At 39.9% G+C, this 6,418-nt stretch overlaps 1 long non-coding RNA gene across 1 annotated transcript in view; it reads left to right on the top strand.

The window, feature by feature from the left end:
* Positions 1-823: 823 nt before the first annotated feature.
* LOC143666498 (uncharacterized) overlaps positions 824-6,418 on the top strand; it is a 68,601-nt gene continuing 63,006 nt past the window's right edge. Inside the window, exons 1-2 of the long non-coding RNA XR_013167663.1 lie at positions 824-1,023; positions 1,496-1,936. This is a non-coding gene — a long non-coding RNA (uncharacterized LOC143666498). The remainder of the gene's footprint in view (positions 1,024-1,495; positions 1,937-6,418) is intronic.

Raw genomic sequence — 6,418 nt, 5'->3', positions numbered from 1 at the left:
GACTTGGACATTTCCTTTCGCCATGGTGGGGAGACCACATAGAAACAAAAACCTCTTAATGGGACGCCAATGACAATAGATTAAAAAGCCCCCAACCCTAGCCTAGACCATCTGCTGATGCTTTGGTACCAAGTAAAGCCCTCAGACTGTGGCCACAGTCCTGTAGAAGCAAAGACTATATAGTGGTAAGGAATGTTGTGTCTTGAGTACAGCTGAGTTTGTGGCCTGAGACTTATCACTGTTGAAACATTACTTTGGTCAGTTAAACACTACATAAACCCAAGTTACTTGTGCTTCAGGTTCTGTGTTAAGCAAGTTCTCAACAAATGTGTCATTGTTGTTAATATTAAAGAAAATCATGAATAAAATATCACTTTTATAATCATAAAGGCAAATCATAGAGTTGTACACACATGTTGTCAGTGGGATGTGAATTTTATAGGCAGCAATGTGAAGGGAGAACCTGATCATCTAAAGCATTTACAGGGTTTGTGAACCAGTTGCACTGTAGAATCTAAGCTATTCTTGATCCCCATACATGAAAGATGTTCTCCAAAGGGCACTTGTGAAGACAACCCTGCTCAAAAGAAATAATTTCTTGAGAATGCATTTTTTTCAATGTCCTTAGGAAACTCTTCTTGTTTCAACTAGAAGGCTCTTTCAGGCCCGCCGATCTTAACACAAAGCAGTATTCATTATAAACTGATCTGGAGAGGAGGTGAGTGGGTGGCTGACAGAAAGCAAACTAGCAATTATGACCCAGATAAGTTTGGAGACAAAATGATGCTGAGTGTGCTGGGAACACTGAAAGGAGTATCGAACTTAGGCTGGGAGGCTGGGAGAGAGGAAAGGCTTCCTGGAGAAGGCAACCCTGCAGTTAGTTTGTGAAGAATAAATGGGGGTTACCAAGGTAACACTATGGGCCAGCACAGACTAGTTGCTGGGGGTCTAGAGGCAAGAAGACAAATTGTAATATCAAAAATGTCCTAATGCAAGGAAAGAACTTGTCCTGCTCAGAGTCTGGTGAGTTTCAACTTTTGGGAAGGGTGGGAGGCAATGAAGGGAGTGCAGAAAGATCATGGAGGACAGGAGCCAGAGCACAGAAGGCCTTGAGTGCTGGAAAGAGGAATTTGACAATGGAGGGCCATCGAAAGAAGGTGATCAAGCATGTATTTTAGAAAGCTCACACTGACATTTGTGTGTAGGATGATTTTGTGAGGGATTGAAGGTCGTGAGGAAGCTGATATGATTATTGAGAGCTAGAAGACTTGATCAATGGCTGTGCTTTTCAGAGAGAAGGGGTTAAGAGGCAGATTTGGCCCCAATTGTTTGAATGAACATGGGGATGAGGGAATGAGAGGGATCTCTGGTTCGTTTTCTGAATTATGGTTTGGATCCTTGACTAGAGGGATGGTTGTTGAAGATGAGGAGTATTCAGAAGGAAGAGCTGGCTTGGGAAATGATCATGAGTGTGGCATTTTCTCTGTTGTTTCAGGTTCCTCTGGGATAAGATCTGTAGATATGCCATCATTCTGAGAACATCTGGAAAGCCAGAGCTGACACCTGAGTTCCCTGCGAACCCAAACAGCCCAGAGTGATCTTAGTTGCAAGACCTTGCACAAAATATTAATCTCTCTGTGCCTCAATTTCCTCATTTATAAAAGGAGATATTGACAATAAATACCTACTTCTCAGGTTCAATGAGGAGTATACGAGTGAATAAATGGAAAGCTCCTGGAACAATCCTCACATAATAGAAAACTTAAGGAAAGAGAAAAGAGAATAAATCAAATATGGAACCCTGGTGGGAGTATCTTGATCCATAATATGTGGATGAAAGATAAGGCAGTCACGATTTGGAGTGAGCGGACATCAAAATGATGGTGAAACCCCAGGAGAGGGTGTCACAGAAGCTAATGGAGGAGAAAATGATAAGGTAAAAGAAGCAATAAACAACATTAAATGCCTCAGGGGCTTGAGACTGTAGGGACTGAAGAGTACATGTCCATTTGTTTGGCACATAGTTATTGAACATCAGTGATGTTGGCATTGACCAAATGAGCAAAAGACCCTCATGGAGCCTACATGCAGGCAATAGGCAAAATAAATTAGTCAATGGTATGGTGTTGTAGAAGATGGGGTATTATGGAGACAAGTAAAGCAGGGAAGGGGGTTGGAGCATCCTCAGGGGTGGAACAGATTATTCTTTTAAATTGGAGCAGGTTGCTATTTTAAATTGAGGGTTCAGGGAAGGTCTCACTGAAAAAGAGGCATTTGAGCAGACTATTAGTGACCTTAAATTGTAGCTGTTTATGTAGTAAATGAGAATAAAGAAGCAAAGCCAGCAAGCATAGAGTCCTGTATCAATAGCTAGACTATAGAGAAAGAAGGAGAGATATTGCACTGCAAACTGGAGAGAGTCTCAAGGTCAAAGGAAAAATTGTATTTCCTATCAAAGAGACTTTATCCTGTTTACTATGATTCTGTATTATCACCCCATTTTAGAGTTGGAGACCTTGATAGGGTGATGAAATAACCCTCTCACTGGTCCACATAGCTAGTAAGTGTGGGGGCCAGGACTCAAACTCGGACACATAAGATTCTAAAGCTGATCAGATTTAAGGGGGGACCTCTATTACATACAAGCACACTTATTAATGGCTCTAAAAAATGTATGGCTTTATTTTGGGGGGGTCGGGGGGGGTGTGGGGTGCATGGTCCGGGAATCGAACCTGGGTCTCCCATATGGAAGATGAGCATTCTACCACTGAACCACAAAAATGTATGGCTTTTAACCTCAGCTGAGGTTTTAATGTCATTCCACATTTTTCTCAAAATATTTCTCAGCCCATAGTGACTATTCAACATCTCCACCTCTTTCTTCAAAACCATTTGCAGGGCATTTGGAGCACATAAAGTCAGGGTTAAGGAATGAGAGGATACTGTCATGAGAGGATTTAAAGTAACAGGCCATCAGGTCTAGGCAGGACAGAGACAGAAGTGTCATTTTAAGCATGCAAAGTCAATGCTGTGCCTTGCAGTCAGGCTGCTGAAGCCTTCTTACCAAGAGAAGGAATCCGAGTGGCACCTGAAATGTAGGACAGACATCGCTGAAAGGAGATTAGCTTTTTACACTGGAGGGAAAGTTTTGAGCGATGATGCAGGGTTATCAAACCTTAAAATGCCCTTTGCATTAGGTACAAAAATGATCGCAGGTACTCATATCCTATCTAAATTCCCCCAATCCTGTTTGTATTCATCTGCTCTGCTCTTCACCCGTATTTTTGCTACCCTTAACCCCTTTGTTCTCATTCATTTAAGACCTGCACTTGACCTCTCCACACCATGTAGTCCCATGACTTCAGAAGTGAGGGGCTTTCCATTTTTGACCCCCAGCTTCAAGCAGAACTCAAGGAAGAGGGGTCCCCAGAGCTCTACAGGAAACGGCAGTCCGGGCGCATCTCAGTCTTTGTCTCCTGCATTACATAGGCAGCTCTAGCTTTCCATCATTTGGACCTTATCTGACTACATCTCCCTTTATTCAGACAGCAAAGCGCTGAAAATACCCCATCAGCCTGACCTAAATGAGCAGATGTGGAGTCTTTTTTCCCTGGCTCTATAGTATTCTTTTTTGTTGTAAATTAAAGCATTCTTAATATTTTAAATAATATCTTTTGATCCCTGCTTATAAAGGATGGAGAAACTAAGATACAAATACCATCTTTTACCTTATTCCCATTTATACTTTCGTTTTTGGATAATCTCTCTGTATTATGTCTAAACTGTCATTATTCATAACATTTTCATTTTGCCTTGTAACCATAACTGCCACAGTTGTTTTATTCTTAGTTCTAGATTTAGTGCTTAATTCCAGTATTTTTGCCACAATTTCATCATTCATTTCTTGGCTTAAGTTCATTCTTTGAGAGCTTTTTCAAGGAAATAGATTGCCTGAATTCTTGTAGAACCAAAACGGTTTGGCTGAGTTTTTATACTTGAATGACAGTTTGGCGGAATATAAAATTCTTATATTAGCTTTGTTGGCAAGGCTCGACTGTTTTCTAGCGACGAACATTGGTGTGGAACAGTGTGGGACAAGCCTGATTTCTTCTTCTTATAGGAGAAATTTGATATTTTTGGCTGGCTTTTGTTTTTGCCTTCTTTCTTTATTTTCAAAGCCCGATAATTTTATTGTCTTAGTGATATTTATTCTATGTCAAGTATTTCCAGGAGCACAGTGTATGCTTTGAATATATACATTCAAATTTTTTACTCTGGAATTATTCCTTTAACTATAGTTTCTTTCAATATAATTGTGTTTAAATATAATGTCCTTGTTTTCAATTCTCTTCTCCAGGGCACTGGTTATGTTTATGATGAGAGGCAATGAAGTTACTTAATAGGGACTTAAAAACTTAGGCAAGTTGCCTGGCCTCTGTGCCTCAGTTTTCTCATCTGTAAAATGAAGTAATAGTAATAAATTCCCTCATTGGGTTGTTGTGAAGCTTAAATAAGTTAATATGCCCTGGAGTGCCTAGAACCAAGCCTGGTATGTATTATACACTCAGGGAATGTTAGCTCTTGTTCTTTTTATCTCCTCTGCCTGACTTCCATATATCTTTTCCTCTTTCATTCTTTGGTAAACACTTCAGCCCTCAGCCCACTCTTGGTGGTACCTGGACTGGACCTTAACTGACACACAGATTAATTATTATTTTTTGTTTGTTTGTTTAATTTTTTTTTTTTTTTTTGCATGGGCAGGCACCAGGAAACGAAGCTGGGTGTCTGGCATGACAGGCGAGAATTCTGCCACTGAGCCAGCCACTGCTGCACTGCCCCAGATGAACTATTTTTTGACCCAATATTTATTGCTGGAGAGTTCTTTGACCATGGCCCCCCAAAATACCCTTCCAGTGCTTGCCAAATGTTTTTTTCCTAGTTTAATTGATCAAAAGAATGTATTGAGTGTCTACATTTAGGCACTGTAGAAGATAAAACTTGTGAGTTGCAATCTCTACAATCAAGTAATTTTAAATCTAGTTAAGGGACATGAAACAATTATATATCAGTAATTTTATCTTATTGCTACTGACTATAATTAAAACAAAAGCATGGTTAATAATAAATAATTAAGGGCAGCTTCATGAAAGAGGTAAAATTTGAATTGAAATAGGAAGAGTGGGTAACTTTTGAATGAGTGAAAGGAAAGAGAAAGAACATTCCAGGTAAGTCATGATGACAGTAATGTATTATTAACTCAGAATTTGCATGTAGTAAATACAGTGGCAAGAGAAAGGGTTGGCAAGGCAGACCAAGTCCTAATATAGGAAACCTTAGAAACCATGCAAACCTGGTAGATAATAGGTGACTGGTCTTGACTTAAGATCCCAAAGCCAAGGCAAACCTTTCTGGGAATATTGTGTATCGAATAAATGAAAATTCTGGATATCAAAATTAATCAGGAAGGAGTGTTTTTCTCCATCTGATCTGCATAATGAAAAGCAATGCACCAGAAGATCGCAGATCCTAGCTAGGAAAAGTTGAGCTAGGTGCTTTGTGTGTTGAGGCTATGATGAGAGTCGGAAAAGGGAAAGTTTAGCAGCTGGGAGCCATCTGAAGTCAAACACTAGCAAGAGCTTGAGAAGAACTGGTTAGAACTTAGAGATGAATGTGGGGATTTCCTTTAATAATTTAAGGATATTTTCTAAGAGTTGACTTAGGCTGAGAGAGGGAGAGACAAGGCTATTGACTACACAACACAGCCCTGGAGAACCCAACTTATGACTCTTGTGAGATAACAAGGAAACCACACAGTTTTCCTCACTGCCCTGTGATTGAGCCCCGGTACAATCGGAGGACTGTTTTGTCCATTGGAATAGCATAGGCAAGTTAACTGTGTTTATTAGCAAATTATTCCCCCTTGCTTTTTTTTTTTTTCCTCCCCAACCTTCTTTTGTATGTGAGTATTCCAGGGCATTTCAGCAGTTTTTGCTGAAGGGTTTAGAGGTGCTTTCTCTCATTCAGCTTTGATGCTAAGATCCATTGAAAACGAGTAAGGGGTAGAGTTCAAGTGTTTTGAGTATTATCCTAGGCTTGCAGCTCCCTCTTCAACAGGCACTGAAGGGAAATTCCTGTGGATGGATGCAATGAAAGGAAATCAAGTACAGAAATAAACGGTGCTTGTCATTTTAAGTCTGCATTTGCAAGGACTGTTTCTGAGACGAGGAGCCTGAGCTGATGACTTCAAGTAATTGAGGCAATATTTCAAGTGATATACACATATTCCTACTTGATAGATCTTCCTCTCTAACTAGCCATCATCCTATTTTATAATGTTATCATATTTTTAATTATATTGTACATACTTGTTTACAGCTATTTGCTATATATCCAGGGTGACATTACAGTAAATTAGTTT

Source organism: Tamandua tetradactyla, chromosome 23 (assembly GCF_023851605.1).
Source record: "Tamandua tetradactyla isolate mTamTet1 chromosome 23, mTamTet1.pri, whole genome shotgun sequence".
NCBI classification, from domain to species: Eukaryota; Metazoa; Chordata; class Mammalia; order Pilosa; family Myrmecophagidae; genus Tamandua; species Tamandua tetradactyla.
Note: the sequence above shows the minus strand (reverse complement) of the source record. Positions and strands in the feature narration are given on the sequence as shown.